The 27,020-nt window shown below is 46.0% G+C and overlaps 1 protein-coding gene and 1 non-coding gene across 6 annotated transcripts in view; one reads left to right on the forward strand and one right to left on the reverse strand.

The window, feature by feature from the left end:
* SLC8A3 (solute carrier family 8 member A3) overlaps positions 1-27,020 on the forward strand; it is a 147,795-nt gene that overhangs the window by 89,717 nt on the left and 31,058 nt on the right. The gene's annotated exons all lie outside the window — the stretch shown is intronic.
* On the reverse strand, positions 9,748-9,819 carry TRNAC-ACA (transfer RNA cysteine (anticodon ACA)). Its single transcript has one exon. It is a non-coding gene; the product is annotated as a tRNA-Cys (tRNA).

Genomic DNA, 27,020 nt, shown 5'->3' on the forward strand with positions numbered 1-27,020 from the left:
GTTGTTTGGATATGTAAGCAATAGGCAGCAATTCGGGGCCAATCGGTTGCACCAAGGCTCCAAAGGCTATCCCTCCCTTTTCATCAGAGTATAGATGGTGCGGATAGTTGGGATTTGGGAGAAAGAGAGGGGGTGCAGCCAATAGAGTTGAGCGTAAAGTGTGGAAGGCCTGAATCACTTCGGTGGGGGAAGACAGCGGCCCTGTGGGAGTCTCTTTGGCTGCCGCATATAGAGGTTTGGCCAGGGTAGCATAATTTGGGACCCAGTGTCAGAAGAATCCCGTCAGTCCTAAGAAGGACAATATCTGGTTTCCGTCGGCCGGAGGGCAAATGGACCGGAGGAGGCTACACCGGTCAGCTGTCAGGGCTTTAGTGGTCGGAGTGATTTGGAGACCCAGATAGACGACAGAAGTCTGAGTCAGTTGGGCTTTGGATTGTGAAGCTCTGTAACCCTGGGAACCAAGGAAATTGAGGAGGGTTGCAGTATGTTGTCGGGAGGTCTCTTCTGAGGGGCTGCAAAGGAGCAAGTCGTCTACGTACTGCAGGAGGGTGCTAGGGCAGAGCGAGCACCTAGCCAGGTCCCGGGACAGAGCTTGCCCAAAGTAGTGGGGACTGTCTCTGAACCCCTGAGGGAGTACGGTCCATGTGAGTCGTGTGGTCAGCTGGGTGTCGGGGTCAGTCCAGGTGAACGCAAAGAGAAATTGGCAGTCGGGGTGGAGTGGGATGGTAAAAAAAGGCATCCTTGAGGTCAACAACGGTGAAATGAGAAGTCTGAGGAGGTATGGAAGAAAGGAGGGTGTAGGGGTTAGGGACAAGTGGATGGGCAGGGATTACCGCCGCGTTGATCAGGCGGAGATCCTGCACTAGCCGGTAGTCTCCTGAAGCCTTCCGAACAGGGAGGATAGGCGTGTTACAGGGGGAGGTCGTGGGGATCAGGAGACCCTGTCCCATGAGACGGTCGATGATGGGCTTTAGCCCCCTGAGGTTGCGAGTAGACAAAGGAAACTGGGACCGGGCTGGGAAACAGGTGGGGTCCCTTAGCCGGATGAGGACTGGAGGGTGGTGTCAAGCCACCACCGGGACTCGGGTGTCCCAGACCTCAGGATTAACAGAAGGGGCTGGAGGGTCAACAAGTAGCATTAGGAAGGCCCCTGACATGGGAGCCGATCCTGGAGCTAGCTGAAGAGTGGCCTTCAGCTTAGCAAGTATACCTCTTCCCAAGAGAGGAGTAGGGCAGGAGGGAGTGACCAGAAAGGAGTGGGTAAATAGACAGGAATCTAACTGACAGGATAGTGGTTGGGTTTGGAGTGGACACGAGGGTTGGCCGTCAATGCCCATAACCGAAACCTGGGAAGGACGTAAAGTGCCTCCAAAAGAGGGAAGGACCGAATAGGTAGCCCCCGTATCAACCAAGAAATTGATGGACTTACCCGCTACCTGGAGCGTTACCCTGGGCTCGGCTTGGGTTATTGGGGTCCCTGAGTCTGGGCGGCGTCAGTCACCGTTGAAGTTCAGCAGCTTCAAAGCCGAAGGAGGGCAGGAGGTCTCCCTGGGGCGCTCTGGTCCCCGGCCCCTAGAGGTCGAGGCCCGAGAGGCCTGGGGACAGTCACTAGCCCAGTGTCCTCATTGTTTGCACAACGGGCACGGCTTGGAAGGAGGTCGCGGATCGGGGCACATCCTGGCCCAGTGCCCTTCTTGGCCGCACTTGAAGCAGGCCCCCAGAGAGGGGTTCTGGGGCCCCGAGCCCGCCGCCAGCCGCAGGGCCGCTACCAAGGTCTGGGTTTGCTGGTTTAGGAGGCTTGCCTGAAATTCGGCCTTTTGCTTGAGCCTTGCCTTTCAGCTGGCCTCGGCAGTTTCCTCGCGGGCATGGTAGACCTTAAAGGCCATTTTTACCAGGTCTCGGATAGGGGTCTGAGGGCCGTCCTTGGCCTTGGCCAACTTTTTCCGGTTATCGGGGGCAGACTGGGAGATAAAACGATTGGCCAAGGTGGCCACCCCGATGGGGGACTCAGGTGACAGCCTGGTGTATTGGACGAGGGCCTCGGTCAGCCGATTAAGGAACATGGCTGGGTTTTCGTCGGGCCCCTGGGTCACCTCATCTAGTTTGAGGAGGTTTACAACCTTATGAGAGGACGTTTCCATCCCGTCGAGAATACACTGGATCATATAGCGTACTCGCAGCTGGCCACCACCCCTCTCCGGGTACTTCCAATCAGGGTCAGTGTCGGGAACCGCGTGAGCCCCTGGGGGGCGCTCGGGGGAGGGGTTGGCATAGTGCCGCTGGTCGGCCTGAGCCTTGGCTGCCGTCCAGATAGCCTGCCTCTCCTCAGGGGTGTTGGTAGACCCCAGGATGGCATATATGTCCTGCCATGTCAAGGCGTAGGAGCGGGTCAGAGCAGTAAACTGCTTAATGTACTGAGTAGGGTTGGAGGAGAAGGAACCCAGTTTGGCCTCAATCTGTGCTAAGTCTTGGAGAGAGAAGGGGACATGGACTTGGGCTAGACCCTCAGCTCCGGCTACTTGTCGGAGAGGGAATAGCGGGGCTGGGGGAGGGGGAAGGGAAGCTCCCGGAGGGTTGCTGTGGGAGCGAGTGTGGGAGCTAACCGGGGAAGGGGAGGGAGTGACGGGGGGAAGAGGAGGATACAAGATAGGGTTAGATAGGGTTAAGGGCCGGAGGATCCGGGACCGGCGGTGGAGTCTCGGGGGCGGGAGCGGAGGTAGGAGAGTCCGGAGTGGAAGGGGAGGTAGCAGAAACCGGAGTGGAAGGGGTAAGGGCCGTGGGAGAGGTATAGGGAGGAGGGGCCACCAGATCTTCTGGGGGAACAGAGAAAGCAGAGGACTCGGGGATGGGAGGAGCTGGTTTGGCCCGGGAGGGTGGAATAGGGGGAGCCATGGTAAGCAGGATTTGGCAGGGAGTGCACGTGGTGCACAGGGTGGGGCGAGAGCGCAACGCCCAAAAGGCCTGAACATAGGGGGCCTCAGACCATTTTCCCGTTCTCCGACAGTAGTTATCTAAATCATGGAGGACGTCAAAGTCAAATGTCCCGGTGGCTGGCCATTGTGAGCCATTATCTAGGGGATACTGAGGCCAGGCTTGTGAACACAGAAAAGTGAGCTGCTTGGAGCGGATATATCCCTTTAGTTTTAGGGTCCGCAGGTTAGCCAGCAGGCACTCTAAGGGGGTGGAATATTGGGGATCGGGTTTGGAGGCCGTCGATCCCATGGCGATCACCAAACGGAGACTAACCCTCACTGCCCGAACGTCTTCGGGTGCCAAGGGAAGCCGGGGGTCCACACAGCCGTTCAGAACGTCTTCCTCCCGTACCGGGGGACCGAGGAAGGCCGAAGCCGGAGGATCCGCACAGCCGTTCGGGACGTCTCCCTCCCGAGCTGGGGACCGAGGAAGGCCGAAGCCGGAGCTCTACACGGCCGTTCGGGACGTCTCCCTCACGAGCTGGTGACTGGGAGGACCCAGTAAGTGGCCACTGGTTACCGGGTCCTAGGAAGTGGTCGCCAGGGAGGGCGGACTCCAAAGCCAAAGGGACTTACCCCGTATCCTGCCGTCCGGGGGGTTGGTCAGCTGCCTGGGTCCGGGGGGCTACCGCGGCAGTGGAGCTCGAGGGGGCCTCTACGGCGAGTGCCGGAAGCCCTCACCTCGAGCCCCACGTTGGGCGCCAGATGTAAGAAACGCCACGGGAAGAAGGAACCACCCCTATGGACCGTTGAACAGGGCCTTTTATTGGGCGGTCGCTCTCGGGCAGAACTCCCGGGGGCGGGTAAGCAGGGGAGCGAGGGGGGTCTGCGAAGCAAAGGGAGTCAGCGGGGTAAAGGGAGTCTGCGGAGTCTGCGAGGTGTGAGGGGTGGGGAAGGGGTTTCATAGCCTGGGCCGGGCCTCCCATATAAGGAAGAAAACGCGGGCTCAGCGGTGATTGGTGTCCAAGGGCTCCGTGTCGGTTCCTGATTGGATGGCGAGGGCTTCGTGTCGGCTCCTGATTTGTCGGCTTGGTTGCCGGCCCGTCTCCGGGATGTATCTGCAGCGCCCTCTGCCGGGGCATGTCCCGACATGCCCGGGCATGCCTCAGCACGCCTGACCTTTCCCTGACCTTTCATCCTGACCTCGCCCTGACCTTTCGTCCTGACCTCGCCCTGACCTTTCATCCTGGCCTTGCCCTGACCTTTCAGAGAGGACTCTTTGGTTGCAAATAGCAGAAACCCAAGTTGCATACACGTTGGAGAAAGGCTTCATTGGCTCCCATGAGCAAAGCATGAGAAAGGCAGTCCCAGGGATGACCACAACCAGCAATTCAGCTGCCTCCAGGGTTCTTCCTGTCCACTCTTTACCTGCCAGCTTCCTCGGCCCAGAATGGCCTCTCTTCACGAGGCTGGAGACATAGCTGCAAGCAGCCATCAGGCTCACAGCTTAAGCTTAACCATTGGAGGTGACTGTCCCTCTGTGTCAGAGACCACTTAGAGCATTCACTCAGCCAGCTAGGTAGGATGTGTAAGAAGATGGCAGCTCCCATGTCAACCACGTGGTTGGAATTAGAGGAGCGAACATACCCCAAAGCAGGGGCTTGGAGGTGTGAACCTACCCCAAACACGAGCTTGTTTGTCACACTATAGGTGAGAACAATACCCAGTCCCTGACCTGAAGGGCCTTTCCCTCTAGTGGAGGGTGTGGGTGTGGATAAGTGAACCAGCAGCTATAATACAGTCCCATAAGCTCTAGACACAGGAGCTATGAAAGCCAGAGGAGGGGAATCCACGTGGGTCTGCACTGGGGTGAGGAAGGTCGTCAGGAAAGCCTGACAGGGGAGCTGAGGGACACTTGACGACTGGAATCATCTGGGTGTACAAGGGGGAAAGGGCATGCCAGCCAAACCCAGCCACATTAGCAAAATTCCTGAAGGGTATGAACATTTGGGAAAGACAAGTAACTCGGTATTGTTGGAGGCCCGGGTACAAATGGGAGGGTGATAAGGTCCTGATGTCAAGGATAGAAGAATAAAGGTTTCAGAAATATTTGTAGAGCTAGGATCTTAAAAACCCTGAAAGGAATTGTTGAGAAGAGGATCAGAGAACAACTTGAACAAAGTATATAGGCTGAGAAGCAATGGATAGCGAGTAATGTGGTGACGAATGTTGGCTTGAAAACTATCTGTAACATGATGGTTTTTTCGAGGATTTTCCTTTGGGAAGAGAGGAAAAAAATCTCAGACTGTGCAAGTAATTAGTGAATTTCCCTATACATATAAAATCTCAGGAAATGTGGTTATGGGGATGATGGTGAGACATGCAAAATGGTACAGTTTGTAATTAGTGGTTACTAAGTTGGCTTATCCTTCAGGTCATGCTTGTAACATGATTTTCAAAAATTAAAGGTCACTTAAGTTTGTCTAAAAAAATATTATAAAGGAGGAAGATTATGTTGCCTTAAGTTAAAAAGGAACATAGGAGTTGGTGATGCAAATGATCCAAAGCACCAAGCTACCTCTTAGGATTCAAGGGGCTAGGGTACAGCTCAGAAATCAGATATGTGCAAAGCAATATGGAATGAGACAAGTCAACAACAGACATTTAGAAGATTGGAACTGATATAGGATTTTCAGGCACCAAGAAAATGAAATGAGACCTAATAAAGGAGAGCAGAAGTCAAGGATGTGTAAGGTATTAGAGAAAGTGAGAGGGGAGGGTTTTGTAGGAAGGGAGGAAGGAACAGCAAAAAGAGCCTTCCCCCTCCCCTCTCCAACCTTTTGCTAAAAAGTGGATTTGTTTTAGCTGAAATGACTGTAAAGCAAACATTTGTTTTCAAAAAGGAGCTATTTTGTGCTGACTTCCATCATAGAATCAGAGCTCTGCTGCCATGAAATACAATCTCATAATAGAATGAGTAGGAATCTTGATATCTTGCAGAAGGAAAGATGGCAGCCCGCTCAGGGCCATGCTGGGCATGATTGCACACAAGTCATGCACCTCCCGCTGGGAGTTGTAGCTCCTGTAGTTCACATTTTCTTTACAGCTGTTTTCTCTGCATTCTGAGGTTACTGAAATCTATCACCCCTCAACAATTGATCTTTAGTCCAGGGGTTATTGACTTGGAGCCTAGGGACATTTAGGGCATCAATGGCTGGTTTTTGTGAACTCTGTGAACCCTCTAAAACAACATACAAAATATTTGAGTGTGAGTGTGTATATTTTTCTGGTAAAAGACATCTGAATTATCAAAATAGTCCGTGATCCCTCAGAAGATTAAGAACGATTCCCTAGAACAGAGGGAGTTTTTGCTACACTTAGAGACTTCCAGATTTGACCAGGGCAGTTCACATAACTGGGATGCAGTTTCACACTTCAAAAGCAGGTCTATTTTCAGCTCTACAGATTCATCAAGGACATGTTGTAGCAATTCTATAAGAATCGGAAATTTAGTGTATTAAATGCATTTAGAATAAGGACTACTATATACCCATTCTTTCAAAAGTCCAAAGATTATGCCCTTGGCAGGGAAGAACATGTCAGATTCATGAAGTGCTCTTGTAATTATATTTCAACCCTGAAAAATAATTGTGGTTTCACTAAGTAAAACCTTTATTTCAGTTAGGAGAATGTTGACTGGTTTTAGCTTCCAGGGGTAAAATATAGCCCGGACGATATACCATTGCATCGTACTTTCATTCACTAACAGGGCTTTTGTAATTGACAGACAGGCATAAAGATGTGCCCATATTATGTGGTATGTTTAAGGACTCACAAATGTTCACTTGAACTGGAGGAGAGGAAAATTCAAAACACAGAATTCCTTATGGAAAATCAACATAGAGAACATAGAGGAGGCAAAAAAGAAGAGTGAGTAGGAATAATTCTTATAAAACTTGTCTGGATCAATAGCAACCAACCTGCTGATCAAAGAAATTATATTTGGGGGGAGGGGAACAGTAGGATCCAACTGAAAAATAAACATCATACTGCATAAAAACAGGTGACAGAAATTACAATGGCCGGATGGTGTAATGAGGTAATTAACATCTGGAGTTTGCAAAATATGCTTGAAAAGAACAGTAGGCATTGTTAGGAAGACAAAATACAAAAACTAAACAGCAGATCTTCAAAATCAGAAGCAATGGAGACAGTTGTTCAGAAAAGTAAGAAAAGAAACCTCACTTAGACCTGAATTACCTGGATAATTGATAAAACTTCCTTTCACGAAGCAGCTTCTGACCTCTGCTCTTCTCTCTAAATTCTGTATTGAAGACATCTTCCATAGATGGTTTTAAAGAGATCTTTGGTGTGGATAAGTCCCAAACCTGTGTCTCCTGGGCTCTGTCCAGCCGTCATCTCCCAGTCAGCCTGCCCAAATTGAAAGCATCATTTTCCTTTGCCAGAGCCAACTGCTTCTGCTCTTCTGGACGTCTCTCTCTCTGTCCATCGCTCCATCATCCCTTCCTCCTCCATCAGGTGTGAAATGTTACATTTATCTTTTACTTTGCCTTACTTTCCATTTGTGCTTTCAGAATGTTTTCCTCACACATCCCTTCATCCACTCATTCCCTCCCTCATTCATTTGTTCACAAGCATTTTTGAGCTCCTGCTAGGTTCTGGATACAGTGCTTGGTGCCGAAGACGATCTCGTGAACAAGTGATTTCAGTTGAGTGTGTTGTGTCACCACAAAGGCAAGAAGAGTTCCACGGGAGGGCAGAAGAGACTCACCAAGCAGTTCAGGGAGGTTGGTGAAGGCTTCTTGAAGAAGCTGATGTCTGAGGGCTGGAGGATGCGTGGGAACTGGGCAAGAAGAGGGGCAAGAAACAGTGATCCAGAAGAGCCTTTTACAGCATGCTGAGATGGCTGGATGGCATCACTGACTCGATGGACGTGAGTCTGAGTCAACTCTGGGAGTTGGTGATGGACAGGGAGGCCTGGCGTGCTGCGATTCATGGGGTCGCAAAGAGTCGGACACGACTGAGCGACTGAACTGAACTGAAGAAGTTTAGAGGACCGTGGAAAAGGGAAGGAGGAGCCGGTGAGACTGGCAGCTGGAACAGATGGCTGTGTTGGAAGAATGAAGTAGCATGGCCATGAAGCAAGTCAGGGAGATGATTTAGGAGACTGCTGTGGCAATCTGGGCCAGAGGTGATGGAGGCCAGTGAAAAAGAGTTTCATAATACCGTTTGCAGCAGCGTGCGTGGACAAAGAGATGACCACACTAAGTGAAATAAGTCACACACAGAAAGACAAAAGCATATGATATCACTTGTATATGGAATCTAAAAAATGATACAAATGAACTTATTTACAAAATGGAATCAGACTTCAAAAACAAATTTATGATTATCCAAGGGGAAACCTGACAGGGAGGGATAAATTAGGAGTTTGGGATTAACATGCATACATACACTGCTATATATAAAATAATCAATAAGAACCTACTGTATAGAACAGGGAGCTTAATATTCTGTAATAACCTACAAGGGAAAAGAGTCTGAAAAAGAAGGTATAACTGAATCACTTTGCTGTACATCCAACTTTACTCCAACATAAAATTAAAAATTAAGAAAAGAGTTTTAGAGGAGGATGGAAAGAAGAAATTGTATTTTGAGCTCTAAGTAGGCAGAAACAACAAGATCCAGTGCCTGGCTGGAAGTGGGGGTGGGCCAGAGAGGGCTCCAGGATGCAGGAATGAATGGATAGTGTATGATCCACTGATAGGGGCTCCAAAGAAGGAGAATTGGCTTTGATGAAGAAGATAAGTTCAATTAGTAATAACTGTATGGGGGGTGTATATATACACAGCAGATTATTATTCATCCACAAGGAAGAAGGAAAACCTGCCATTTGCAACAACATGGGTGGATCTTGAAGGCATCATGCTAAGTGAGTTAGAGAAAGACAAGTACTGTACAGTCTCACTTATAGGTAGGATCTGAACTCATAGAAACAGACTAGAATGGTGGATGGGGGAAAAGGGATGTTGTCAAAGAGTACAAACTTCTAGATTATTAGATGAATAAACTCTGGAGATCTAACATACAGCATGGAGATTGCACTTAATAATACTGTGTGGTGTACCTGAAAGTCGTTACGAGAGTAGATCTTAAATAAAAATAGTAATTATGTGATGCAGGTAAAAAAAAAAAAGATAAATTCAGCTTTGGGGTGTGGGAATTTGTTATTTCAGAGGAAGGACCATTCTAAGCAGCGGTAAAGCTCGGGAATAGAGGTTTGAGAGTGGATGGCCCAAGCAGTGGTGAAGGTGATTGAAGATGAGAAGGTCAGCAGATCTAGTGGCAAGGATTTTGGATTAGTCATCTTGGGGCTGCTTACATCACCCAGGATGCTGGCAGGAAGACCAGGAGCCAGGTATCAGAGTCTGCAACGCTGAGGCAAGTGACTCAGACGTCAGCAGACAGGGGCAGGAAGCAGCAGGAAAGGGGTTTATAGCCTGCTGGGTAAGGGACCATTACCTAAGAGTGGCATGGAGGACAGAGTTTTCCTTGGCTGATGCAGCAATGAGGGCTTGTGTTTTTCAGCCAAGCCTTGAGAAAGAAACAGCAATATTCTTAGGAAGCGGCAGACACTGGCTTCCCCAGAAAACCTGCCTAGATGCATTCTCTTGCCAAAGGACTCTTGTCTAGAAAAGTGAAAGTGAAGTCGCTCAGTCATGTCTGACTCTTTGCGACCCCATGGACTGTAGCCTACAACGCTCCTCCGTCCAAGAGTACTGGAGTGGGTTGCCATTTCCTTCTCCAGGGGATCTTCCCAACCCAGGGATTGAACCTGGGTCTCCCGCATTGTAGGCAGATGCTTTACCATCTGAGCCACCAGGGAAGTCTGGTTGGCTAGAAAAGGACTTCATTATCAGAACACCACCAACTAGATGTGTTAGTCCACCTGTCTCTCCAACCCTTCTGCTGTGGCCGCATGGGCTTGCAAATGGTCTGCTGAGTACACGTATTTTCCTCTTTCAGTGCGACATAGTTTGCAGCCTTCTTCTTGCCTCTTCTTCACCTCACCTCCCTCAACCTTGTGAACTCTTTTTTTTTAATTTATTTTTAATTGAAGGATAATTGCTTTACAGTGTTGTATTGGTTTCCGCCATGCAACAACGTGCGTCAGCCGTAAGTATACACATGTCCCCTTTCTCTTGAACCTGCCCCACCCACCCCACTCCCCTCCTCTAGGCCGTCCCAGAGCACTGGGTTGAGCTCCCTGTGTTATACAGCAACTTCCCACTAGCTCTCTAATTCGCATATGGTAATGTGTATGTGTCAACATGGAATCTAGAAAAAATGATACTGATGAACCTATTTGCTGGGCAGGAATGGAGATGCAGACACAGAAAGCAGACTTGTGGTCACAGCGGGGAAGGGGGGAGGAGAGAAGGGGATGAACTGACAGAGTAGCTTTGAAACATACACACTACCATGTGGATTCTTGATGACCAACTTCATCCCAGCTCTTCTAAGAACCTTTTAATGCCTACCAAGTGATCATTCTCTCCACTGACTGCACCTCTGCAGCGTAGCACTTATTCTGCAACTATCAAATACTACTTATTAGGCACATGTTTGGCAATCTCTTGGTAGACACAGACTCCAGCTTATACTTTGTCAGTCTCTAGCACAATTCCTTGCATACCTAGATGTGTCATGAAAATTTAGAAGACTGGTCAGTTAATTTCCTACTTGGAAATTACATGAGTTACAAAGTTCTGGCCCCTGTGTTTCCTGTATGAAGTAGAAATGACAGACAGTACATGGAGCTCAAATTCCATGAAGCAAAAGCGTATAAGGGATGGCACTGGACTATTTGTTTCCTTTTAGCTCTTGTAGCAACTGTTTTGAATTTGTTTGTTTTGCCTGAGAGCTAGGATTGTGAATGGCAGGTCAAGTGATTTTTCTGTACATCCGGAAAATGAAATTGAGTACTTGATAGAGAGTAACCACTTAAGACAGGAAAAAGAAGAGATTGTAGTGCTCAAAAAATTTTCTATAGTAGAGCAATAAAAAATGAAAATAAATAAGGTCAAGTAGCAAATATCTAAGCCTATTGGACACAAGCTTCTGTGGCCATTGATGGATAAATTTTATATGACTGCTGGGCCATTGATAGATGTACATTAGTGGTCAGTGTTCCAGGAAGTTTAAGGAGATGAATGAAAATTGCACAGCAACCCAAGTGCTTTCTTAGGACGACAGTACTCTGTCAGAATGCCATCAGTCTGTTTGCCTGTCCTAAATTCTTCATATTTAATTGCCTTCTTTTTCTCATATTTTTAAAAGATTTTTATGGGACCATTTTTTAAGTCTTTATTGCATTTGTTACAATATTGTTTCTGTTTTACGTTTTGATTTTTTTGGCCATAAGGCATATGGGACCTTAGCTGCATGACCAGGGATTGAACCCACACCCCCTGCATTGGAAGGTAAAGTCTTAACCACTGGACCACCAGGGAAGTCTCCTTTTCTCATTTTTATGATGGTTATCCTAATAATACTCTAGCCTGGACTTTGGCCAAGACATCTGGAGATAGGAATGATCCTGAATTATTCTATCCTTTGGGTAATGATTTTAAAAACTTGTTAGATGGCTAGAGATCCTTGGAGAATTTGTTTTCTTGAAAGATTGTCAAAGATAGTGAGGACTGTGCTTTGAATAATTGTCCTTGTGAAAGGTCACATCCTCACCAGCTCCCCAGACTCTAGTCAGTGAGGACCTTTGGAACTGCAAGAGTTTCATCCCAACAGACTCTTCCCTCCAGCACTCCTAATTCGGCACTGGCTCTGTGTAGTAGGGGGTCTGGTTTATGCAATCTGATTATCTCAGCAAGGGGGTGAAGAGGGAGCAATGGAGAGCCCGTGTTTAATGGGGACAGAGTTGCAGTTTAGGATGGTGAAAGATCCGGGAGATAGATGATGGTGAGAACTGTACAACAATGTGAATGTACTTAATACCACTGAACTGTACAGGTCCGTCCAGTCAAAGCTATGGTTTTTCCAGTAGTCATGTATGAATGTGAGAGCTGGACTATAAGGAAAGCTGAGCACTGAAGAACTGATGCTTTTGAACTGTTGGAGAAGACTCTTGAGAGTCCCTTGGACTGCAAGGAGATCAAACCAGTCAATCCTAAAGGAAATCAGTCCTGAATATTCATTGGAAGGACTGATGCTGAAGCTGGAACTCCAATAATTTGGCCACCTGATGCGAAGAGCTGACTCTGGAAAAGACCCTGATGCTGGGAAAGAGTGAAGGGGACGACAGAGGATGAGATGGTTGGATGGCATCACTGGCTTGATGATCATGAGTTTGAGCAAGCTCTGGGAGTTGGTGATGGACAGGGAAGCCTGGTGTGCTACAGTTCAGTTCAGTTTAGTTCAGTTGCTCAGTTGGGGTCACAAAGATTGGACACGACTGAGTGACTGAACTGAACTGAACTGTACAGTTAAATATGGTTAAAACAGTATGTTTTATATTATGTGACTTTTACCACAATAAAAAGCATTGAAAAAAAAAAAAGGCTATACAAGCACCTTCCAAGAGTGAGGGAACTAGAAATGCTTATCCTACTTTCCTGAAACTCCAGAATTTTAGGGCAACACAAATGTTCAGTTCCTGACAGGGCATGGCACTAGTACCTGGCTCATTGAGCTGTAATGGTGGTTGAATGAGATGTGTTGACAGCACCTAGCACAGTGTCTGGCACATAGGAACATTCAAGAAATTGATAAATGCAGGCTGTAAAGTAGCCAGAGAGGCCTGCAGGTGACAGTGGACGACAGAGGCTGTAATCTCTTCTGGTTCACTGAAAAGCAATTTTTTACCATCTCCTTTGAGAGGTCAGTATAGTCTGGTCGTTAAGGATGTGGACTGCGGACTTAGACTACCTCAGTTCACATTCTGAAGCTGTCGTTTAAGCTGTGTGACCTTAGGCAAGTGACTTAACCTCCCTGTGCCTCAGCTTTATTATCGCTAAAAATAGACAATAAATAAAACAATGATTTCTACCCAATTGGGTTGTGGAAGTTTAACAAGTTGATATACATAAAGTGCTTGAAATAGTCCCTGGAGCATATTAAATGATATGTAAGTATCAGCTGTTACTATTTTGTGATGTGTGGTAAAGGACATATAAAAACTCCGAAGTTTTTGAGGTGTTTCCCAGTTTCATAAATCACACTGAGTGTGCAATGTAAATATTTCTTTGCCTATCTGCCTTCCCCATTGGACTGTGAATTCTTAAAGAGCAGAGAAACAGTTTCATTCATCTCTGTGCAGCATAGCATCTTACAATGACGCCTGATGTTTTCGAGATGCTGTATCGGGCACAGTATTGGGCATATTATCAGATCTCTGTCAATGTGGATCAGAGCAGGTGGGGCAGCGGGTAGGTTAAAGGTGAGAGAAAGGCTTCAGGGGCATCACACGCACTAAACAGTCATCAACATATACTGAAGACACTGCTATCCAGGAAAAATCAAGTCCGTATTTCCCCTTCCGTATCAACACCGAAAGAACCTGAGAATACGTAGAAGAGAACATTAAGATTTGCTTGCACATGTTTTATTTAATTTTTTACAATATTTATTTATCAATCTGCTGCACATGCGATCTTTCATTGCAGAGCATGGACTCTTTAGTCATGACATGTGGGCTTAGTTGCTCCTTGGAGTATGGAATCTTAGATCCCTGGCCAGGGATCAAAACCTTGTCCCCTGCATTGCAAGGTGGAATCTTAACCACTGGACCACCAGGGAAGTCCCTGTATGTGCTTTCATATTGCCATTATCATCACTAGATGGTTTTGTGTGTGTGTGTTATGTTTTGTTTTAGTGTGCATGGAAAATGAGGGCCCATCTTCTCCCCTCCCCAACACTAGAGCTCAAGAGAAATCGTCACAGACATGAATCTGTAAGCTGGAAATTCGGCCATGAGGGTTTCTAGGTCGCTCTTTCTCAACATTTACAATCTGTGTCATGCCAAGCTCCTTGAAGTAAAGAATATCTTACTCATGTTTGTAACTCCTTCAGCCCCTAAAGCCATATACTTTGACCATAGGCATTCGATAACCATTAGAAATGGCATTGAATTTCTGAAATCCAGGAAGGTACTCACCTTTTCTCATCCCTCCTGGATGACACACTTTGTCTCTCCTTCTCTGGCCTTATAGACAGCATGTGATGACATCCCAGGCATCTTCTTCCTCCTTCATTGTACCTGACACTTCCACCGCTCTGTGACTCTCTTGTCGACTTACAAGGCAGGAATAGAGATGCAAATGTTGAGAATGGAGGTGCAGACATGGGATGAATCGGGAGATTAGGTTTGAATATATATACCACATATATATATATATGTATATACACACACTACTATGTGTAAAATAGATGGCTAGCAGGAACCTGCTATAAGGCAAAGGAAGCTCAGTTCAGTGTTCTGTGGTGACCTACAGGGGTGGGATGGGAGGGTATAGGGGAGCAAGGTCCAAGAGGGAGGGGATATATGTATACACATAGCTCATTCACTTCACTGTACAGCAGAAACTAACACAACATTGTAAAGCAATTACATTCCAATAAAAGAAATCAAATTTTTTTTAAAAATCAAGGGAAAAATCCCACTGCATTACAGTGAACCAGAGCAGAAATAAACCAGGAAAGAATCCATTTTGCGGGGGGTGGTAAAAAAAAGAATTTCAAGTGCCTTTAAAATTCTAGAAATCAAGAGACCTAAGGCTCTTCAGACCCCACAATCCAGTTTTGTGACCTGAGGTGAGGCCCTAATTTCTTTCCCCAACTCTATTTCTCCTCTCTCTCAGTGGATATTTTCTGAGTTCCCCTAAGGCATTGGCAATTCCAGAAATATTCGTGTTCTCCTCTCTTAATACTACGCTCCTGGACACCACTTTCCCTCTAGAGACTGAACGCTGGAGAAAAATGGAAAAGTACTTTGAAAGCATGTGTGTGTGAGGAAAATGCTAAGTGTTCTCTCTGATCTCTTCAATGACAAGTTTACCTCTTTAGAAACCAGACTAGACAGAGCGTGAGGGGGAAAAAAAGAAAAAGGCAGAAATGTGTTAAGCTTGGCTGAATAATGACCAGCAACTCGAAAAGATAAGAAAACCACCTACCCACAGGATTTCTATCCTTAAGCCCCAGGAAGGTTGACAACAACAGCATTGAAACTACTCTTAATGGGGGGTATGGCACAAAAACCCAAAACTGTACAGCCACATTTTTGGTTTTTTAATTTTATTTACTTTTATTTTTTTAATTAGTTTGTTTATTTTAATTGGAGGCTAATTACTTTACAAGATTGTAGTGGTTTTTTCCAAACATCGACATGAATCAGCCATGGGTGTACATGTGTTCCCCATCCGGAACCCCCCTCCCACCTCCCTCCCCATCCCATCTCTCAGAGTCATCCCAGTGCACCAGCCCTTGAGCACCCTGTCTCATGCATTGAACCTGGACCTGCGATCCGCTTCATGTATGATAATATACACGTTTCCACGCTACCCTCTCAAATCATCCCACCCTCTCCTTCTCCCAGAGTCCAAAAGACTGTTCTTTACATCTGTGTCTCTTTTGCTGTCTCGCATATAGGGTCATTGTTACCATCTTTCTAAATTCCATATATATGCATTAATATATTGTATTGCTGTTTTTCTTTCTGACTTACTTCACTCTGTATAATAGGCTCCAGTTTCATCCACCTCATTAGAACTGATTCAAATGCATTCTTTTTAATGGCTGAGTAATATTCCATTGTGTATATGTACCACAGCTTTCTTATCTATTTGTCTGCTGGTGGACATCTAGGTTGCTTCCATGTCCTGGCTATTATAAACAGTGCTGCGATGAACATTGGGGTACATGTGTCTCCATTCTGGTTTCCTTGGTGTGTATGCCCAGCAGTGGGATTGCTGGGTCATATGGCAGTTCTATTTCCAGTTTTTTAAGGAATCTCCACACTGTTCTCCATAGTGTACAGCCACATTTTTGAAACAGGATAGGGAAGTTTGTGACATAGAGAAAATGCCTAACTGTATGGGATCCCACTGCCATCTTGGATGATAACCAAGATAATATGGTCTTATTCAGGATCATTTATTTTAAACAAATCCAGTGGTTAATGCCACTGTTGCTGTCAATAATCAATAACATTGAGTACATTTTGAGGAATTTGTGCCAATCAATTTGCAGGAGAAGATTACGCTTAATCTTCATGCTGTCCTTTTACAGACAAGAAAATCACCTTTAAACAGCTGTTTTGCCCACTGTTATCTGGCTGTGAGTGGCAGAGCTGTAACTCAAACTTAGGCCAGTCTAATTGCAAGACTCTGCTCTTCTTTCCTGTATTGTAATATACCCAGTTCATGGAGATGGACCCTCATCAGAACTGCTTCTGTTACCTTCAGAATACCTAGGTATGGACTGAGTCAAGCCTATAGGCTGAGAGGAAGAATAGGGTATTTTTTATTCTTTCTTTCTTTTTAGTTGAGAAATAATTGCTTTACAATATTGTGTTGGTTTCTGCCATGTAACAACATGACTCAACAATAGGTACCCTGAACACACATGATCTCATCTGATCTCAGAAGCTTAATGGGGTTGAGTCTGGTTAGTACTTGGATGGGAGAAGAAAAAGAGGGTATTGAAAAGGATATGACCTTGTTTCTGAAGACGTGAGCCTAACCCATTTACCAAACATAAGTACCATTTGCCAGCTGTGTGACCTTGGGCTCATTCCAACACAACTAAGCCCCAGTTCTCAGTTGCCACACACCTCAAATGTAATGTGAGTATAACTCACATGTGTGAGTTATAACTCAGATGTGTGACTATAACTGCATGGACCTCACTGGGCTGTTGTGAGGCTTAAATGAAATAACTCTCTAAATGAAAGTGCCCACTGCAAACACAAAGCTTTGTCGGCATTCCCCACGTGGTACCAGTGGTAAAGAGTCTGCCTGCCAATGCAGGAAACGTAAAAAATGTGAGCTCAGTCCCTGGGCTGCGAAGATCCCCTGGAGGAGGGCATGGCAACCCACTCCAGAATTTTTGCCTGGAAAATCCCATGGACAGAGGAGCCTGGTGGGCAACAATCCATGGGGTTGCAGAGTCAGACACAACTGATAGGACTTAGCATGGCATAGACAACTAGGAACACCAAACGTGGTCAGCTGTCTACCACTGGTGATATAGTTAATTTTGGCTCCTCTTTCTCTTTCTCTCAAAAACTTATAAGACATTTGCCAGCTGCCTTTCCAATAGGATTTTTTTCTCTTCGTGCGTGGTAAGTTGCTTCAGTTGTGTTTGACTCATTGTGATCCTGTGGACTGTAGCCCACCAGGCTCCTCTGTCCATGGGATTTTCTAGGCAAGAATACTGGAGTGGGTTGGCCATGCCCTTCTCCAAGGGATCTTCCCAACCCAGGGATCGAACCTGTACCTCCAGTGTCTCCTGTATTGGCAGGCAGGTTCTTTACCACTAGTGCAACCTGGGAACCCAGGGAGAGAGGAAATAGACCGCTCTTGTTGTTGTTCAGTCCCTCAGTCATGTCCGACTCTTTTGTGACCCCATGGACTGCGGTCTTCCAGGCTCCTGTCCATGGGATTTCCCAGGCAAGAGTACTGGACTGGGTTGCCATTTCCCTCTCCAGGGAATCGAACCTGCATCTCCTTCATTGCAAGTGGATTCTTTATCCCTGAGCTACCAGGGATGCCCGGGATGCCCAATAGCTAACCCCATAATTCTCTGGAGGAGATGGGACCTCTGCACTCTTAAGGTCAGACAGTGGTGGTGGCCTCGTCTAGACCCTGAAAACAAGTTCCTAGGCTAGAACCCAGGACTTACATGATAAATGTTACAGTCTTTTGTTGGTGTTTTTTTTTTAAATAGAGAAGACTTTACAATGTAATCTGCTATAAAAGCAGGAAAACAGCAAGGGAGAAAAATTGGGAAAAGAACCCTCTTGGAGATGTACTTTCATTTACCTAGCACTGGATCACCCAAAAGCATCAGCTAAGTAGAATCATCTCCCCCAAAATTAGGGAAAAATTGGAATAATTTGAGATTTTTAAAAAAATCTTATCACTTTAAAGAAAAAACCAAGAAGGAAAAGAATTTTTTTAAAAAAATCCTATCATGAGGACCTAATTGGGCTTCTTATATTTATTTTGTGGGTTAGGGTGCAAATAGAACCTGGTGTTAGACCACTTACTGCCTGGATAATCTTGGACAAAATTACTTAACTCCTAACAGATTCAATTTCCTCACTTGCAGACTGCAAATGCTAATAGTATCTCATGAAGTTCTGGGGAGGGCTAATGAATTATCAGCATAAAGCATGATGTTCGGCCTAGAGGAAGCTATAGGGGAGGGGCCATCAAAAGGTCTTCAGAATGGAAGAGAGCTGAAAATCTCAGTCCAACCCTGACTATCTCCTCAACAGCATCATCAGAACTTCTGTCCTTTGTCATATAGTTCTCCCAACACTTCAGTAAATGAGCAGTCGAGCATTCATCTTTCAGTGGATTTCTCCAGACTTTGTGCTTGGCCAACAAATGTATTTTCAACCCAACTCTCACATACTCCTTTAGGATTTTTCATCTGATCAACCGCTTTCCTGTGCTTTTGAGAACAGTACCCTTCCTCTCTGCCACCCAGAGCTTCTGTTAGCAAGGCAAGCTGGCTCCACTCGCTGCACAACAGGTCAATGAATCCGAGAGATGAGGTGTTGAAGCACGGGAAACAACTTTATTCAGAAAGCAACTGACCAAGAGGATGGCAGACTAGCACCTCAAAATAACCATCTTATGGGGTCTGGATGCCAGGTTCTTTTATAGATCAGAGATGGGGATAGGCAAGGAAGCAAAGTAAAAAGGCCATTTATCTTGCAAACATCCCCTAGAATGGCAAGCCTCAGGCGGGAGATGTGTTCATTTCTTCCTTCCTGCCATCCACAGGTGGACAGGGTTCTGAACAGTCAGGCAGAGGGGCAAGATTCTCTGAGGCAAACCATTCTGTGTGATTATAATAACAAAAGCAACAAAAAAGAGGTCAAAGAAACAGTTCCATCATGGAGTCAGAATTGGCTTCTCTGCTGCACGTCCTTGGGGTGGCCATCTGCATGTTAGACACAATGATGACCCCACCAAGGTCAGAGAGTGGCTCTGGCCTCATCTGGATCCTGATGACAGGTTCCATAGAATCCATGGCTTACCAACTGTCTGGAGTCCAGGTGGCCTGGGTTCAAATCCCTGTTCTGCCATTTATCAGCTGCCATTTATCATCCATTGGGCAAGTTGCCAACCTCTCTGTGTCAGCCTCCTGTAAAGATAATCCTACCTCACCAGGCCATTTTGAGGATCCAGCAAGATAATGTGTGATTAACAGCTTTAGGAATGCTTGATCGTTCTGCAGTGCAGGTTTTGCATCATCTTGGAGCCTGCCATGCCCACGTTCAAATCCAGTCAGTATATGGAGTTCTGCATGTGAATAAAATCCTTCTCTTCCTTTCTGCCCTTGTGTGACTTTGGTTTTCCTTATGGGCTGAATCCATGATGTGTGAGCCTGGGCTATAGTGGGGCTCCCTTGGATTCTCTTGTTTCTTCCTCCAAACCCCTCAGAGCTGAGGACAAGAATTTCCCAAAATTCAGCAACAAGAAAAGGGACATTCCTCCCCGGGAAGGAGTCTGGTCTGAGCATCTTCCAAGCCCAACATCACTAATGTCATTCCTCCACCAACCCCATCAGCTGCCTCCTGACTCAACTGATAGAGAAATCATTTGAGGAAGGCTCCAGGAGCTAAGGCTGGGGCTGGGTCAGTGGAGAGAGCAGTTTTCAAGTTAGTTTTATCTCCTCTTACGAGCATTTCCTAGGCAGTGACTCCTCCCATTTCCCTGCAGCCCCTCCTGATGGGGTGCACAGGTGGGGTTCCTGGCAGGCATCAGCTCAATGGGAGAGTCCCCCTTCCAGCCAGACTCACAGATCTCCCCGACAGCTTCATCTTTCCTTTCAGGCTGTCCTCCCTGCTTCCTCCCCCACCATCACCATAGCAACACGGTGGTGTAAAAAATAAAAGAGCTGAGGCATCTAAATATAGTCTTGAGTCTCAATACTTCCAGCACAGAGCCTAAAACCTAGGGGGTGACAACTAGGAGCAGCCAAAGGATGAGCAGCAGCCAGGAGGCAGGATGAGTCCAGGAAGGGTGGAGGGTAGAAGGAAGGGAGGGGAACGGCCATCCCCTGACCCTGCTGCCTGTGTCTTAGCATTTGACCCCCACACCCCTCCCCCTCCACATGGATGGTGTCACCTCCATGTTACTACAGAAGACACGGAAACTCAAAGAGATCAGGAACTTGGCCAAGTTCACATAGCCGTAAGCATTTGCGCTCAAATTTTTAACTCTTGTCTCTGGGACCCTAGACTTTATGTGTTTTTTCCCGCCATACCATATATTAGATGCAGGCGAGAGACTTCTGGGAACACTGGGCTTTTTGAGATAATCATATAAATAAGCTGAGTCCAGAACTCAACTATATCGTTGGATGAAGTTCAGTCTATTTGTAGGGTGAGGGGTAGGGAGGAGAGGGAAGGATGTGGCTTCTACCTGCAGCCCCTGTGTGTTCCTTGAGGCCGGAGGAGGATGAAGAGGGAGATGATGGTGAGAGTGACCCAGGGCACATGATGGAGTGGAGTGGGAGCGGAAGCTGTTTTGATTCCCTAAAACAGAACTTAAACCTGTACAAAAAGGGCATGATTAGAAGCCCTAAACCAGAGAATGCTCACGGTGATTCGTGCCATCACTCACCCGTTCATTCAACGGATATTTTTATAAGCATCTCACTTGTGGTTGACTCTGGAGACACGAAGACAATTAAAACAAATACAGCCCCAGCCCTTGTAGAGCTTAGAACAGTGGAAAAGACAAATAAGGAAATAATTACACTCTTGATTCTTTCCAACTGCGACATGTATAAGTATGTAACAGAAGTACATCACCTCCCCGATGGTATCAGTATAAGGGAGATACAGACGCTGTTACAAATGAAAAACATTCACTTGGTCAGTTTTCAAGGTGATGTCCATTTTCAAGGTGGTGTACTAATAACTTAGCTTCAACCATGAGCTTACATGATCAATGTACCGTGTCCTGTCTCATCGTAAAAATCATGAAGTCTATCTGATAGCTGTATAAATGAAGCTTTCAAATCCCTGCCCCTTAGACCCAGAAGAAATCCGATGGAAATGCATTATGTCTTCTTACAGCCCTTGGTGTCGCTGGCATTATGTGTGTGTTAATGTAAGCAAGGCAAGTGAAGCTATGGTACTGGCTCCTTAGGGCTACCAGGAGCAGAATTGGGACGTGTCCTGCATTAAGCAGGTGCAGGAGAGGAGGGGAAGGCATTAGAAAGTCGTGAGTTTCTGTGGATCCAAAGCTTTTCCAAACTACCTGCAAGGCAGCAAATACGGGGCCTGCTGTATGAATGAGTTAGAATTAGATAATGAAACGTACGTGGAGCCCTTTAGGTCTTCAGAGTAATGCTGTCTAAATACGTAGTGCTCGCAACAAAGATAATGATACACTAGTTTATTTATAGCACTCTGCTACCTACCTGCGGGCTCTTTTCCAGGGATGTGGTGCACATGAATGGGCAAGAGCTGGGAAATGTGCTTTGAAATCCTTGATTAAAAGGCCCTCCAGGCAGATGTAGCGTTTCAAAGAGTATTACATGACTGTCATCGTCTCGAGGTTTTCTTTTATCACCCAGAGTGTCACCGCCTCCCGTTTCAGGTGAATGACTCTGCCTGACTGCGCACGCCCTGAACATCATCAGGAAGTCAGCAGCTCACAGATGTGCAGTATAAACAAGCATGTTGTTAACTGAGGGTTCCACGGGCATGCTGGGCTCACTCCTGTCAGCTGCCCGCCCCCGCCCTCCCCGCCCCGCTCCTGTGAACTTAGGTTCTCCCAAGCTCATTTTATTTCCACCACTAGGACCGGAAGATTCAAACGGTGTGCTGGAAATGAGCATTGTCTGCAAACCTTCTGGGCCTGAAAAGTGGGGAGAGGTGACGATTGGAGGAAGGGCAGGTAGATGTGTTAGGAAGGGAAAATGGACTCTTCTCCCCACCCGCCCGCCTCACCCTGTCAGGCCGACAGAGCAAGGGAGCAGGCGCGTCTCGGAAGTGAGGGCGGGCCAGGAAACGAGCTCCAGGAATTGGCACTAATTGCGACTAATCGTGAAATCAGACTGTTGCACCCCTGGGAACAGTGAAAGATGTGGATGGGTGGGGGAGGGGTGCACCTCTGTCGACTGGAACATCCAGGATCGGGCGCGAAGGAAGTGAATTCAAATGCTGCCTCCTCTGCTTGACTTCCCATGGAGAACTGCTCTTCCAAGGACAAATTGGCACCATTGCCTCTTCACGTTCCCCCGGGAAATCAACCAGGACCCTTGAAGGCCCTTCTCTGACTGGTTAAAATATGGGATTAAACTATGCAAATGAACCACTTCTGCAATCACCCTCCGCTCCCACCCCAGGAGAGAACCAAGAGCAGGGTTGGATAATAGGGAAGGTTCAGTTCAGTTCAGTTCGGTCGCTCAGTCGTGTCCGAATCTTTGCCACCCCGTGAATTCCAGCACACCAGGCCTCCCTGTCCATCACCAACTCCCGGAGTTCACCCAAACTCATGTCCATTGAATCGGTGATGCCATCCAGCCGTCTCATCCTCTGTCATCTCCTTCTCCTCCTGCCCCCAACCTCTCCCAGCATCAGGGTCTTTTCCAATGAGTTAACTCTTCACATCAGGTGGCCAGAGTATTGGAGGTTCAGCTTCAGCATTAGTCCTTCCAATGAACACCCAGGACTGATCTCCTTTAGAATGGACTGGTTGGATCTCCTTGCAATCCAAGGGACTCTCAAGAGTCTTCTCCAACACCACAGTTCAAAAGCATCAATTCTTCGGCGCTCAGCTTTCTTCACAGTCCAACACTCACATCCATACCTGACCACTGGAAAAACCATAGCCTGGACTAGACAGACCTTTGTTGGCAAAGTAATATCTCTGCTTTTTAATATGCTATCTAGGTTGCTCATAACTTTCCTTCCAAGGAGTAAGCATCTTTTAATTTCATGGCTGCAGTCACCATCTGCAGTGATTTTGGAGCCCAGAAAAATAAAGTCTGCCACTGTTTCCATTGTTTCCCCATCTATTTGCCATGAAGTGATGGGACCAGATGCCATGATCTTAATTTTCTGAATGTTGAGCTTTAGGCCAACTTTTTCACTCTCCTCTTTCACTTTCATCAAGAGGCTCTTTAGTTCCTCTTCACTTTCTGCCATAAGGGTGGTGTCATCTGCATATCTGAGGTTATTGATATTTCTCCTGGCAATCTTGATTCCAGCTTGTGTTTCTTCCAGTCCAGCATTTCTCATGATGTACTCTGCATGGAAGTTAAATAAGCAGGGTCACAATACACAGCCTTGCCGTACTCCTTTTCCTATTTGGAACCAATCTGTTGTTCCATGTCCAGTTCTAACTTGCTTCCTGACCTATGCATAGGGAAGGTTACCTTCTGATAATAGAGAAGGTTACCTTCTGATAATAGGAAACGTTACCTTTGCCTGCCTGGCAGCAAAAGGTGTCCTTCCTCCGGTCAGAAGCAAACCCCAGGTAAAGGACTTAGATATAGGAAACTAGAATGTTGCCTTGAGCTACAGACACTTTGGGGCTTCCCAGGTTGCTCACATGGTAAAGAATCTGCCTGCAATGCAGGAGACTTGGGAAGATCCCCTGGAGAAAGAAGTGGCAACCCACTCCAATATTCTTGCCTGGAGAATTCCATGGACAGAGAAGTCTTGCAGGCTACAGTCCATGGGGTTGCAAAGAGTCGGACACAACTGAGCGACTAACACATACTCATACATACCTTCTGAGAGGCCTGTGGCTAACATTTCAGCAGCAGGTTCAGGGGAAGGACGATCCTCGTTTCCCAACAGACTTCTTAAGACAGGCTAAGGTCCATATGCAGTGATAGAAACTGAGGAGAGATGCTGAGGAGGTTCTAGCCCACTCTGGGCATACACACCCCGGTGTAATTCTTCCTCAGGCCAGACCACGGAGTGCAGAAAATGTGCTGCCTGTTTCCAGACCAGCACTTGTCAAACTCCCAATCATCTCACCCTCTTCTGACCATATTCCAGAAGGAATGATCCCCCTGTTAGTTGCATAACGATAGACCATCATCAAATCAAGTGAAATCGATGACTGCTTATTATATGCCAGTTCATATACTATGAATTTTACTTGCATTGCCTTATTTAATCCTCTCAAAACCCCTATGAGGTAGGTTTTATTATTGTACCCATCTTCAGATAAGAAAATCAAAGCTCATAAAGATTAAGCCATTTGCCCAAAGTCCTAAAACTCTTTTTCTCCCCTTCATAGGTTAATTTTGCTTTATCTTTTTTATTGTAATTTTTGTTTTTATTGAAGTATAGTTTATTTACAGTATTATAATTAGTTTCTGGTGTACAACAAAGTGATTCAGATATATATATATGTGGAAAAAACATGAAAAGATATATATCCTTATAATGCATATATATTCTTTTTCATATTTTTCCCATTATGGTTTATTATAGGATATTGAATATAGTTCCCTTTGCTATACTGTAGCACCTTGTTATTTGTCTATTATATATATAATAGCTTGCATCTGCTAAGCCCCAATTCCTAGTTTATCCCTCCCATACTCACTTTGTTTTCTGTATGTGAGTCTGTTTCTGTTTCATAAATAAGTTCATTTGTGTCATATATTTTTTAATTTTTTAAAATAAATTTATTTATCTTAGTTGGAGGTTAATTACTTTACAATATTGTATTGGTTTTGCCATACATCAACATGAATCCGCCACAGGTATACACCATTTGTGTCGTGTTTTAAATTCCACATATAAGTGATGTCATGTCATTTGTCTTTCTGACTTACTTCACTTAGTTTAATAATCTCTAGGTCCATTCATGTTGCTGCAAATGATATTATTTCATTCTGTTCCTGGCTGAGTAGTATCCCTTTGTATCTATTGTGTATATATAAATACACACACACCACATCTTTATTCATTCATCTGTCGGTGGACATTTAGGTTGCTACCATGTCTTGGCTATTGTAAATAGAACTGCTATACACATTGGGGTGCGTGTATCTTTTTGAATTATAGTTTTGTCTGGATATATGCCCAGGGATGAGATTTCTGAATCTTATGGCAACTCGATTTTTAATTTTTTGAGAAACCTCCATGCTGTTTTCTACAGTGGTTCCACCAATCTACATCCCAACCAACAGTGTAGGAGGGTTCCCTCTTCTCCAAACCATCTCTAGCATTTGTTATTTGTAGACTTTAAATGACAGCCATTCTGACCTGTGTGAGGTGATACCTCATTGTAGTTTTGATTTGCATTTCTCCAATAATTAACAACGTTGATCATCTTTTCATGTGCCAACTGGCCATCTGGATGTCTCCTTTGGAGAAATGTCTATTTAGGTCTTATGCCAATTTTTTGATTGGGTTGTTTGAACTGTATGAACCGTACGAACTGTATGAACTGTTTGTAATATTTTGGAAATTAAGCCTTTGTCAGTTACAAATATTTTCTCCAAATGCATTGGTTGTCTTTTGTTTTTAAGGTTTCCTTTGCTTTGCAAAAGATTTTAAGTTTCATTGAGTCCGATTTGTTTATTTTTTTCCTTTTATTTCTATTGCCTTGGGAGAAAAGTCTTAAAACTCTTTAAGTACTGAGTCCAGGTATCTCTGACCTTGGGCTCAAGCTCTTCACCACTAAATGACAGAACGGAATGTTGTTTTCACAGCACAAGTCACAGGAAGGAACATAATGTGCTGTGCTCAGTCGTGTCTGACTCTTTGTGACTCCTTGGACTGTAGCCTGCCAGACTCCTCTGTCCGTGGGGTTCTCCAGGCAAGAATACTGGAGCAGGTAGCCATTCCCTACTCCAGGGGATCTTCCCAACCCAGGGATCAGACTCCTGTCCAGAATAGAAAGTTGTCTTCATGGTATGGGTCACAGGAAGGAAGAGTGTAGCATATTAACATTCTGCTAAAGGCATGACTGAATTCAGGAAGTGGCACTGGAGCCAGGTTCTAGCCAAGGGGACTCCTTTCATGTATGTTTTAAAGGGCAAAGGAGTTTAGATTTGTTTGGGAAGCTAAAGGGGAGAGAGTAAAGATCATTTCATAAGAGAAGCCCCATAACAATGCTCCGAAGGGAGAATATAGGCAGAAGTGATGTCGGAGAGGCCCGCTCAGGTCTGCCTCGGCACAGCCTCCAGCATAATCACTTGTTGAGAGTTAGTGCAGGCTCTGCAGTCAGTCCCCAGGTCAAACCCTGGCACCACCACTTAGTAGTTTCACTCATTATTTGTTGAACAGGTACAGATTGGGGGCCTAAGTGCCAGAGGCTGTTGGGGCACTGGTGAATAAGACAGTCACAGCTTCTGCTCTCATGGAACTTATATTCTAGTGGGGGAACAGATTGTCTGAAGACAAAACAAATATATTCAGTTCAGTTCAGTTCAGTAGCTCAGTCGTGTCCAACTCTTTGCGACCCCATGAACCACAGCATGCCAGGCCTCCTTGTCCATCACCAACTCCCGGAGTCCACCCAAACCCATGTCCATCGTGATGCCATCCAACCATCTCATCCTCTGGCGTCCCCTTCTCCTCCTGCCCTCAATCTTTCCCAGCATCAGGGTCTTTCCAAATGAGTCAGCTCTCCCCATCAGGTGGCCAAAGTATTGGAGTTTCAGTTTCAACATCAGTCCTTCCAACGAACACCCAGGACTGATCTCCTTTAGGACGGACTGGTTGGATCTCCTTGCAGTCCAAGAGACTCTCAAGAGTCTTCTCCAACGCCACAGTTCAAAAGCATCAATTCTTCAATTCTCAGGTTTCTTTATAGTCCAACTCTCACATCCATACATGACCACAGGAAAAACCAT

This window comes from Capricornis sumatraensis, chromosome 2 (assembly GCF_032405125.1).
Source record: "Capricornis sumatraensis isolate serow.1 chromosome 2, serow.2, whole genome shotgun sequence".
Lineage (NCBI taxonomy): Eukaryota > Metazoa > Chordata > Mammalia > Artiodactyla > Bovidae > Capricornis > Capricornis sumatraensis.